We start from the raw sequence: 12,806 nt of genomic DNA on the forward strand, positions 1-12,806 counted from the left end.
AAAATAATAGTAAATTGTAATACCAATAAACAAAGGAAAAATGCTAAAGAGTTTTGTTTATTTTTCCCAGATATTTTCTATCCATATATAAATATTAAAATAAAATTCTAAATTCAATTTTCATAAACAACCTTCAGAAACTTGACTCTGTAATATTCTTGATAGATATAATTTGTTATCTATCTTCCTAATAATAAATATGTATATTGTTCAGAATTTTTTATTTTAAAATAATATTGTCATAAATATATTTGTACTAAATATATAACCTTGTATATTACCTTCAAATAGATCCATGGACATGAGATTGCTGAATCAAATATAATTTTAAAAATAATCACATACCGTGTATTTTCATCTTGCTTTCCCAAAAGGATATACAAATTTACCCTTCCACTAGAAAGGAATGATAATAGCCACCTCATTGCTCATTCACAAATATTTTTTAATTACCTTTAATGTCAATCAATTACATAATATCTATACATAAAAACTTATTGTAATATTAATGTAAAATTTGTGAATTTTTTAAACCAAAACTATACTAAAGATTGTCTTTGTTACTATATGAATAAAGCAGTATTATTAAAATATAAGCAATATTTCAATGAGAAAGATTAGTTTATAATCAATAGGATTAAAAAATTGATTAAAATCATTCATACCACACCTAGTGCAATATCTTGCACATAGAAGGTATTCACAAAAGTCTATTAGATGCATGGTTGTTGATAAAATTTTAATTCATTGATTAATGAAGAAGTAACTCTTAAAATAATAGTGCTTCCATATTGGAGACCCTAGTAACCACTGGATCTAACACTTTCACTGACAAGATATAGACACAGAACCCCAGAGAGTTTAGTAAATTAACAAATTTCACTCATCCATATTTTCAGAATACTTAAGTCACAAAATTCACTTTCTAAAACTACTAGAACAGTAAAACAGGTGTGTTGTTAGATCCTTGTTAACCAAGTACTACAAAAGTTGGGCACTACTCAGGAAAGAACAAGCAGAAATGTTTGTTCACTCATTATTCCCTTAGAAGTTACTATGTTCCTTTAGAAGCTACTATATTCTCACATGATCCAGCCTCCCTACCTATAATTGATTGATCAGTCTTGAGTTCTGAAACTCATTACCCCAATGCTTGTCAATAGTCAAATAGCTGAGCTTGGGGCATCTCTGTTTAAAGTTAGGTCAAGCAAGTCTTTCCTCTGAAATTATTTTAACTATTTCCATGGAGTAAACCCAAAGATTTAAAACTTTAGCGCCGGTGGAATGAAGGAAGATGGCGGCGAAGGGAGTGCATCACCCCAGTGCGCCGCATCACTGAGCCAGTGAAAGAAGATATGAAACGGCTGAAGGATATCTTGTTGGGAATTTCCAGTGAAATTGAGGCGCTACAGAATCTAATAGACAGGTTTCCATCGTGCGAGGTTCGGCAGTGGGAGCTCCATTTCTCCGCACGGAGGGTCGCATAGCCTGATTGCTCCGCGGCTGGTTGTCTGTGGCGCGCGCTGGGGATCGGCAGGGTGCCGGAGCGGGAGAACAGCGAGCAGAGGGAGAACAGCGAGGAGAGGGAGAACAGCGATACGGATTCGGAGGGCTCCTGCCAGTGATACATCAGCAGCGCTTGGTGCGGAGTTCCGGCTTGAGACAGAGGAGAGAAGCGGTGGTTCCAGTCACCGGTCTGACCACGGAGGACGGCGGCCACCATCTTGGAGAGATGATGTAATCATCCCATTGTTCTGCTGATCTCAGCTCATTCAGCTACGGAACAGGTGAATTCAGGCTGGCATTTGCCTGCGTCTAGCAGACAGATTTCTTGCTCAGGATCGGGACTGGGGATCTTGTGGAGAATACTCTTGAAGGCTCGTGCCTGGCAAGGCGTGGGCCGGGCACTGAGCAGCGGGACTTGGGTTCCCGGGACTTGGGTTCCCGGGGCTAACCGGGCCCAGGTCTGAGGAATCTGCGGAGACTGCCTGTGAAGGCGAGCTCCAAGTGGAGCGTGCGCTGAGCTTGGGGCGACTGGGTTCTGACTCCCGGGGGACAGTTTTGGCCTGGGGCTGGGGAACCCGTGGGGGTCGCTCGCTGGAGCCAGCTCCCAGCGGAGAGAGTGTATCTGGATCAGAAAGGCGGGGTTCTTGCTACCTAAGCTGCTTTGGCCCAAGGCTAGGGAACCGGCGGTGACTGCTTCTCGGCCAGGGTCCTGCTGGGTGCTGTGGGGGCAGAGTGGAGCTTCCACCTGCGCCCAGAGCAGGCCAAGTGACCCGCCGGCGTGGTATCATGAAACCCCAAATGCAGCTGGGGCTGAAGAGAGAAGCTGCCCACGCCTAGAATAGGACCAGCGACCCACTGGCAAGACAGGCCAGGTAGCTTGCCAACGTGGTGGACACGTAACACTGAGGCAGTCGCGTCACACTGGTTGGAGTGGGGGTGGAGCAGGGTCGCCGCCCGGGTCCGGAGGGGGCTCAGCGACCCGTTGGAGAGGTAGTCAGGTACCCCCATTGGGAGTGGGGGCTGTGCAGAACTGCGACCCACCGGCCTAGAGGTCTGCCAGCGTGGTAGACACGTCACACCAATTGGAGTGGGGGCACAGCAGAGCCGCCACCCACATCCAGATCAGGACCAACGACCCCAGGGCGTGGTAGTTACGTTACCACAATTGGAGTGGGGTCAGAGCAGAACAGCCACCAGTGCCTGCAGTGGGGGCAGACCTGCGACCAATTAGTGTGGTAGACAGACCACCCTAATTAGGGGAGGAACACAGCCACTACCCGCCCTGCAAGGGAGACTTCCCAACTATACAAGAGCAATATAAATAAATAGGAGGTAAATTTTAAAAACACAACAGTTGCACCAGCAGAAAGAAACGCGAGCAGTATGAAAAGACAAGGAAAGAAAGGACCACAAGCAATGCAGGTCAACTCAACTTTAGAAGAGGTAATAGCTGCAACAGACGGAATGTCAGATAAAGAGTACAGGATATATATGCTTCAGATGATCTGGAGTCTCAAGGAAGACATGAGACAGCAAAATCAGACAATGAAAGATCACATTGACAAACAAATCCAGGAAGTAAAAGAACAATTTCACAGGGAGATAGAGGTAATAAAAAACAAACAAATTGAAATCCTAGAAATGCAGGAATCATTAAACCAACTTAAAAACTCAATTGAGAATACTACCAGCAGATTAGATCACTTAGAAGAGAGAACATCAGACAATGAAGACAAAGTATTTCAACTGGAAAAGAACATAGACAGCTCAGCAAGTCTGCTAAGAAACCATGAGCAGAACATCCAAGAATTATGGGACAATATCAAAAGACCAAATTTAAGAGTCATTGGGATACAGGAAGGCACAGAGCTCCAAACTAAAGGAATAAACAGACTATTCAGTGAGATTATACAAGAAAACTTCCCAGACTTGAAGAATGAGACAGAATCACAAATCCTAGAAGCCTACAGGACGCCGAATGTGCAAAATCATAAGAGATCCACACCTAGACACATTATAATGAAGATGTCCAACATACAGAATAAGGAGAGAATTTTAAAAGCTGCAAGAGAAAGAAAGCAGATTACATTTAGGGGCAAACCAATCAGGATAACAGCTGATCTCTCAACACAGACCCTGAAAGCTAGAAGATCCTGGAATAACATATTTCAAACACTGAAAAAAAATGAGTTCCAACCAAGAATCGTGTATCCGGCGAAATTAAGCTTCAGGATAGAAGATGAAATTAAAACCTTCCATGATAAACAAAAGTTAAAAGAATTCGCAGCTAGAAAACCATCTCTTCAAAAAATCCTTGGCAAAACATTACAGGAAGAGGAAATGGGACAGTAAAGGGGGAAAAATAGTCAAAGAGGATAACAAATCAGGTTTAGAAACATCAATAAACAAATATGGCTAGAATAACAAATCATATCTCAATAATAACCCTAAATGTTAATGGCTTAAATTCACCAGTTAAGAGACACAGGCTAATAGAATGGATCACAAAAGAAGAACCAACAATATGCTGCCTACAGGAGACGCATCTGATAGAAAAAGATATTCATAGACTGAAGGTGAAAGGTTGGGAAAAATCATACCACTCATATGGAATGCGGAAACAAGCAGGAGTGTCCATACTCATATCTAATAAAATAGATTTCAAGCCAAAGGTAATCAAAAGGGATAAAGAAGGACACTTCATACTGCTCAAGGGAACCATACACCAACAAGACATAACAATCATAAATATATATGCCCCAAATAATGGTGCGGCTGTGTTCATCAAGCAAACTCTCCTCAAGTTCAAGAGTCTAATAGACCACCATACAATAATCATGGGAGACTTCAACACACCTCTCTCACCACTGGACAGATCTTACAAACAAAAGTTAAATAAAGAAACTATAGAACTCAATAACACAATTAACAACGTAGACTTAATTGACATATATAGACTATACCACCCAAAATCAAGTAGTTACACTTTTTTCTCAGCAGCACATGGAACCTTCTCAAAAATAGACCATATATTATGTCACAGGGCAACTCTTAGACAATATAAAGGGGTAGAGATAATACCATGCATCTTATCTGATCATAATGGAATAAAACTGAAAATCAATGATAAAAGAATGAAGGAAAAATCAAGCATCACTTGGAGAATGAACAATAGGTTGCTGAATGATCAATGGGTTTTAGAAGACATCAAGGAGGAAATTAAAAAATTCCTAGAGTTAAATGAAAACACAGACACAACATATCGGAATCTATGGGACACATTGAAAGCAGTTCTAAGAGGAAAATTCATTGCTTGGAGTTCATTCCTCAAAAAAAGAAAAAACCAACAAATAAATGATCTCATACTTCATCTCAAAATCCTAGAAAAAGAAGAGCAAAACAACAGTAAAAGAAGTAGAAGGCAAGAAATAATTAAAATCAGAGCTGAAATAAATGAAATTGAAACAAAAGAAACAATTGAAAAAATTGACAAGACTAAAAGTTGGTTTTTTGAAAAAATAAATAAAATTGACAGACCCTTAGCCATGCTAACGAAGAGAAGAAGAGAGAGAACTCAAATTACTAACATACGGGATGAAAAAGGTAATATCACAACAGACACTTCAGAAATACAGAAGACAATCAGAAATTATTTTGAATCCTTATACTCCAATAAAATAGAAGATAGTGAAGGCATAGATAAATTCCTTAAGTCTTATGACCTGCCCAGATTGAGTCAGGAGGATATAGACAACCTAAACAGACCAATAACAATAGAGGAAATAGAAGAAACCATCAAAAGATTACCAACTAAGAAAAGCCCAGGACCGGATGGGTATACAGCAGAGTTTTACAAAACCTTTAAAGAGGAACTAACACCAATACTTTTCAAGCTATTTCAGGAAATAGAAAAAGAGGGAGAACTTCCAAATTCATTCTACGAGGCCAACATCACCCTGATTCCAAAACCAGACAAAGACACTTCAAAGAAAGAAAACTACAGACCAATATCTCTAATGAACCTTGACGCAAAAATCCTCAATAAAATTCTGGCAAATCGGATTCAAATACATATCAAAAAAATTATACATCATGATCAAGTAGGATTCATCCCTGGGATGCAAGGCTGGTTCAATATACGGAAATCAATAAATGTTATTCACCACATCAATAGACTTAAAAATAAGAACCATATGATCATCTCGATAGATGCAGAAAAAGCATTCGACAAAGTACAGCATCCCTTTATGTTCAAAACTCTAGAAAAATTAGGGATAACTGGAACATACCTCAACATTGTAAAAGCAATCTACGATAAGCCACAGGCCAGCATCATTCTGAATGGAGAAAAATTGAAGGCATTCCCTCTAAGATCTGGTACAAGACAGGGATGCCCTCTCTCACCACTTCTGTTCAACATAGTCCTCGAAACACTGGCCAGAGCAATTAGACAGACGAAAGAAATTAAAGGCATAAAAATAGGAAAAGAAGAACTTAAATTATCACTATTTGCAGAGGATATGATCCTATACCTAGCAGACCCAAAAGGGTCTACAAAGAAGCTATTAGAGCTAATAAATGAATTCAGCAAAGTGGCAGGATATAAGATCAACACGCATAAATCAAAGGCATTCCTGTATATCAGTGACAAATCCTCTGAAACGGAAATGAGGACAACTACTCCATTCACAATATCCCCCCAAAAAATAAAATACTTGGGAATCAACCTAACAAAAGAGGTGAAAGATTTATATAATGAAAATTATAGAACCCTAAAGAAAGATATAGAAGAAGACCTTAGAAGATGGAAAAATATACCCTGCTCATGGATAGGTAGAACTAACATCATCAAAATGGCGATATTACCCAAAGTTCTCTATAAGTTCAATGCAATGCCAATCAAAATCCCAATGGCATTTCTTGTAGAAATAGATAAAGCAATCATGAAATTCATATGGAATAATAAAAGACCCAGAATAGCAAAAACAATGCTAAGCAGGAAGTGTGAATCAGGCGGTATAGTGATACCAGACTTCAAAATATACTACAGAGCAATAGTAACAAAAACAGCATGGTACTGGTACCAAAACAGGCGGGTGGACCAATGGTACAGAATAGAGGACACAGAAACCAATCCACAAAACTACAACTATCTTATATTTGATAAAGGGGCTAAAAGCATGCAATGGAGGAAGGATAGCATCTTCAACAAATGGTGCTGGGAAAACTGGAAATCCATTTGCATCAAAATGAATCTGAATCCCTATCTCTCGCCATGCACAAAAGTTAACTCAAAATGGATTAAGGAGCTTGATATCAAATCAGAGACACGGCATCTGATAGAAGAAAAGGTTGGTTATGATCTACATACTGTGGGATCGGGCCCCAAATTCCTCAATAGGACACCCATAGCGCAAGAGTTAACAACTAGAATCAACAAATGGGACTTACTCAAACTAAAAAGTTTTTTCTCAGCAAAAGAAACAATAAGAGAGATAAACAGGGAGCCTACATCCTGGGAACAAATCTTTAATCCACACACTTCAGATAGAGCCCTAATAACCAGAATATACAAAGAACTCAAAAAATTAGACAATAAGATAACAAATAACCCAATCAATAAATGGGCCAAGGACCTGAACAGACAGTTCTCAGAGGAGGACATACAATCAATCAATAAGTACATGAAAAAATGCTCACCATCGCTAGCAGTTAGAGAAATGCAAATCAAAACTACCCTAAGATACCACCTCACTCCAGTAAGATTGGCAGCCATTAGGAAGTCAAACAACAATAAGTGCTGGAGAGGATGCGGGGAAAGGGGCACTCTTGTTCATTGCTGGTGGGACTTCAAATTGGTACAGCCAATTTGGAAAGCAGTATGGAGATTTCTTGGAAAGCTGGGAATGGAACCACCATTTGACCCAGCTATTCCCCTTCTCGGTCTATTCCCTAAAGACCTAATAAGAGCATGTTACAGAGACACTGCTACAACGATGTTCATAGCAGCACAATTCACTATAGCAAGATTATGGAATCAGCCTAGATGCCCTTCAATAGATGAATGGATAAAAAAAATGTGGCATTTATACACAATGGAGTATTACTCTGCATTAAGGAATGACAAAATCATAGAATTTGGAGGGAAATGGATGGCATTAGAGCAGATTATGCTAAGTGAAGCTAGTCAATCGTTAAAAAACAAATACCAAATGACCCCTTTGATATAAGGGGAGTAAACAAGGACAGGGTAAGGATGAAGAGCTTGAGAAGAAGATTTACATTAAACAGGGATGAGAAAAGGGGAGGGGAGGGGAGGGGAGGGGGAATAGTAGAGAATAGGACAGACAGCAGAATACATCAGACACTGGAAAGGCAATATGTCAATCAATGGAAGGGTAACTGATGTGAAACAGCAATCTGTATACGGGGTAAAGTTGGGAGTTCATAACCCACTTGAATCAAACTGTGAAAGAAGATGTATTAAGAACTGTGTAATGTTTTGAACGACCAACAATAAAAAAAAATAAAAAATAAAACTTAAGCGCCATTGGTCTATATGTTAACTTCACATAGCAGAAATCTGTTTTAAGAAAAAAAGCGGTGTCAAAGCAGTAGTGCACTCAGATAGCTTTACTCACAACCATAAATTCTTCTAAGAAATTCTTCATCTAAGATCTATAAATAAAGTTCCAAAGAAAATAAGCAAGTGAAAGTCAAACATCTCTAAACATAAAGGAAACGAGCCACCATGGGTGAGATCCAGCAACAACAACAAAAATATATAAAAAGAGTTACAAAATGTTACTATTGGTTGGGTATGATCCAGAAGCTGAGGCAGGAGTGTTCAAAGCCAGCCTCAGCAACAGTGAGGCACTAAGCAACTCAGTGAGATCCTGTCCCTAAATAAAATACAAAATAGCTGGGAATTTGGCTCAGTGGTTGAGTGCCCCTGAGTTCAATCCCCAATACCTGCCCCCCAAAATGTTACTATTAGAGTTATTAAACACAGGATATAGACTAAGAATGCTTATAGTTGTTTTTTAATTTAACAAAATTAAATTGTATTGCTTCATCATACCAGTCTTAATTGAAATAGACATTTTATTCTTCTAGTGCTTGGTAGTGAAGAATCCAATGACTATACGTAAGTACACTTTAGGGTCACTGTTTAGACTCATGCTAAGATGCCATCTTTTGCATCATCATTATCAAATGTCAACACACTAATCAAATGTTCTTTCTGATAAGTGGATGCTTATCCATAATGGGTGGCGGAGCCCTGGGGAAAATGGAGAAGTTGGATTGGACAAAGTGGGGAGAGGAGTGGGTATGAGGGCAGGAAAGATGGTGGAATGAGAAGGACATCATTACCCTAGGTATATGTATGACTGCACAAATGGTGCAATGCTACATCATATACAACCATAGAAATGAAAAGTTGTGCTGCCATTGTATACAATGAGTCAAAATGCATTGTGCTGTCATATATACCTAATTAAAATAAATTAATTTAAAAATGTCAACACACTAAAAAATGCAAACTTCTTCTTTTTTATTTATTTATTTTTTATTGGTAGTTCAAAACATTACAACGCTCTTGACATATCATATTTCATACATTAGATTCAAGTGGGTTATGAACTCCCATTTTTACCCCAAATACAGATTGCAGAATCACATCGGTTACACATCCACATTTTTACATAATGCCCTATTAGTAACTGTTGTATTCTGCCACCTTTCCTATCCTCTACTATCCCCCCTCCCCTCCCCTCCTATCTTCTCTCTCTACCCCATCTACTGTAATTCATTTCTCTCCTTGTTTATTTTCCTATTCCCCTCACAACCTCTTATATGTAATTTTGTATAACAATGAGGGTCTCCCCCCATTTCTATGCAATTTCCCTTTTCTCTCCCTTTCCCTCCCACCTTATGTCTCTGTTTAATGTTAATCTTTTCTTCCTGCTCTTCCTCCCTGCTCTGTTCTTAGTTGCTCTCATTATATCAAAGAAGACATTTGGTATTTGTTTTTTAGGGATTGGCTAGCTTCACTAAGCATAATGTGCTCTAGTGCCATCCATTTCCCTGCAAATTCCATGATTTTGTCATTTTTTAGTGCTGCATAGTACTCCATTGTGTATAAATGCCACATTTTTTTTATCCATTCATCTATTGAAGGGCATCTGGGTTGGTTCCACAGTCTAGCAATTGTGAATTGTGCTGCTATGAACATCGATGTGGCAGTATCCCTGTAGTACGCTCTTTTAAGGTCTTCAGGGAATAGTCTGAGAAGGGCAATAGCTGGGTCAAATGGTGGTTTCATTCCCAGTTTTCCCAGGAATCTCCATACTCTTTCCAAATTGGCTGCACCAGTTTGCAGTCCCACCAACAATGTACAAGTGTACCCTTTTCCCCACATCCTCGCCAGCACTTGTTGTTGTTTGACTTCATAATGGCTGCCAATCTTACTGGAGTGAGATGGTATCTTAGGGTGGTTTTGATTTGCATTTCTCTGACTGCTCAGGTCCTTGGCCCATTTGTTGATTGGGTAATTTGTTATCTTATTGTCTAATTTTTTGAGTTCTTTTTATATTCTGGATATTAGGGCTCTATCTGAAGCATGAGGAGTAAAAATTTGTTCCCATGATGTAGGCTCCCTATTTACCTCTCTTATTGTTTTTCTTGCTGAGAAAAAACTTTTCAGTTTAAGTAAGACCCATTTGTTGATTCTTGTTATTAACTCTTGTGCTATGGGTGTCCTATAAAGGAATTTGGAGCCCGACCCCACAATATGTAGATCGGAGCCAACTTTTTCTTCTATCAGACCCAGAGTCTCTGATTTGATATCTAGCTCCTTCATCCACTTTGAGTTAACTTTTGTGCATGTCGAGAGGAGGGGATTCAGTTTCATTTTGTTGCATATGGATTTCCAGTTTTCCCAACACCATTTGTTGAAGATGCTATCCTTCCTCCAATGCATGCTTTTAGCTCCTTTATCAAATATACGATAGTTGTAGCTTTGAGGATTAGTCTCTGTGTCCTCTATTCTGTATCATTGGTCCACCCGCCTGTTTTGGCATCAGTACCATGCTGTTTTTGTTACTATTGCTCTGTAATATAGTTTGAAATCTGGTATCACTATACCGCCTGATTCACACTTAAAAATGCAAACTTCTTAACATGATAATTAAAATAGTTTTGAACTTTCAGAGGGGATTTAGGAGGGCTTCAGGGAGCTGCAAACTACACTTTGAAGACCACGAACTTGGAATAATCTGGATTTACAACTTGAGCTTGCAATGGGAACAACTATCCTTTTAATCATATAAAAATTGAGGATGGCTGAAAAAAATAAAGTTTTTAGCAAGAAGGGCAGGCGAGTAGATATTAAGGCAATTTACATGGTGTGCTAATGAATTTAGAAGTTAACAAAGTTTGCTTAAGATAATGTTAAGTACAAAATTCTTGAGAATTATACAATAATCAATCAGAGAATTCTCTAAATTGAAACAATGCTTAGTGTTGTATAAAAAACAAGCAGAAAATCAATCACCATAATCACTCATGTCCATCATCTTCACTAGATCATAAGCACCTTGAGAAGGTAATGATCATAACTAAAACAATACTATTATAACCCTGCATGGCAGAGCCCCTGACATATTTTAAATGTTCATTAAGTCTACTGAATGAATGAACAGATTAATAAAAATGGAGAGAATATTCTCAAATTCAGGGTATGATTATTGGCAGCAAATAGAATGATGTTTCAAAAATGATGATATAACAGAAGAAGCAAAGAAAGAGTCAATAAAGGCAATTCTGAAGGAGTATTTACAAGGAAATTAAATTGCCAATTCACTGTATTCTTCAATTTCAAGTTTTTGTAACAGCTAATTCCAGCTTTAACTCTATAGGAATTAAATATGACATCTAAGAATGACTGCACTGGGGCATAAATGGGTGTGTGCAGTTGTGTTGTCTCATTCTTTTAAATCAGTGAATCACATCCATCGGTGAGCTCTTAATATTCCCTTCTTTAGATTCCATATTACAAAGAATGTCATTTACTTTTAACTGATCTTCACTTGCCTCTTTGAAAGGCAGTGTTAACTATGTAAAAACTGATTTGCTATTGCATCAATACTTGAACCCTTTCCTGCTTACAACTTTCCACTCAGAAAAAGAATATCTTTTAGGAAGAAGAGGCACTAGCAAAAGAATTTTAAAAATCAGTTTTAATAAAGATCACTTTAAAAACTCTTAGATATTAAATTTCTGAAATTTTGTGGCAATATGATTTTTATGCTTGTCCACTTCTATTTCAGATACAATTTAATGACTCCTTGAAAGGTTTTTTGCCTCCAAATTATCAAAAATGAATAATTAAGTTCTGAAAGACTTGTATCTAATTCTTAATTCTTAAGGCAAACCAGCCAAAGAAAATTCCATCATTCAGCCTAAAATTGAAACAAAATAGAAATTCCTCTGACTCATACAAAATCAATCGTAGAAATCCGCATTTTGAATCTTCTACTGACAACTACTGTTTATAATAAAAAGAAACTACTTTCAAAATAATTTTTAAGATTAATATCCACTTATCATTCTTTTGAAAGTGTTATATGCCACACGTTTAAAAAATATATAGACTCTGAAACTGATTGACCTGAGTTTTCAATATTGTAGTTTTCCTTTTCTGAAAAGTATAATCTACAGCAAATTAATTTCTCTACTGTCTAAGATACAGCCTACCACCATATGTTTCCTGACTCTCTCTTCATACAGAAAGTATTCCCCAACATTTGGCTTGCTGCAGCTGTGTTTGTAACTCATAGAACTTTTCTATTTTTGTTTTAATCTTTTTATACTCTAATCTAATCTGTGAAACAAGTTCTTCAAGTTCTTTGGAAGCAATGCCTATGTTTTCCTCATTTCTGTTCTTGCTAAAGAGCAGAACACTGGGCCACAAAACCTTTCTGTATGAGCTAAAAGAAATAAGAAAAAGCAAGGAATAAATATTTATTGGAGATCTACAATACACTAGCATTTACAATAGGTGCTTTCACACATGCTATTTCACTCAACCTTCACAATCTTCCTTCTCAACAAGTATTACTATCCTTGTTTTCTGGTTAAGGAAATTGAAGTTGAGAGAGGTTAAACTCAGAAAAACACTCTTCCCTCCAAGGTGTTTACAATCTAATTTGGAGATGTACTGTGTATATTAATAACAAAACAATGTAATGGGTATGTAATATAATGTTTCAAGTAAGCTCAAAGGAAAAATTGGTTCT

Source organism: Ictidomys tridecemlineatus, chromosome 11, assembly GCF_052094955.1.
Source record: "Ictidomys tridecemlineatus isolate mIctTri1 chromosome 11, mIctTri1.hap1, whole genome shotgun sequence".
NCBI lineage: Eukaryota > Metazoa > Chordata > Mammalia > Rodentia > Sciuridae > Ictidomys > Ictidomys tridecemlineatus.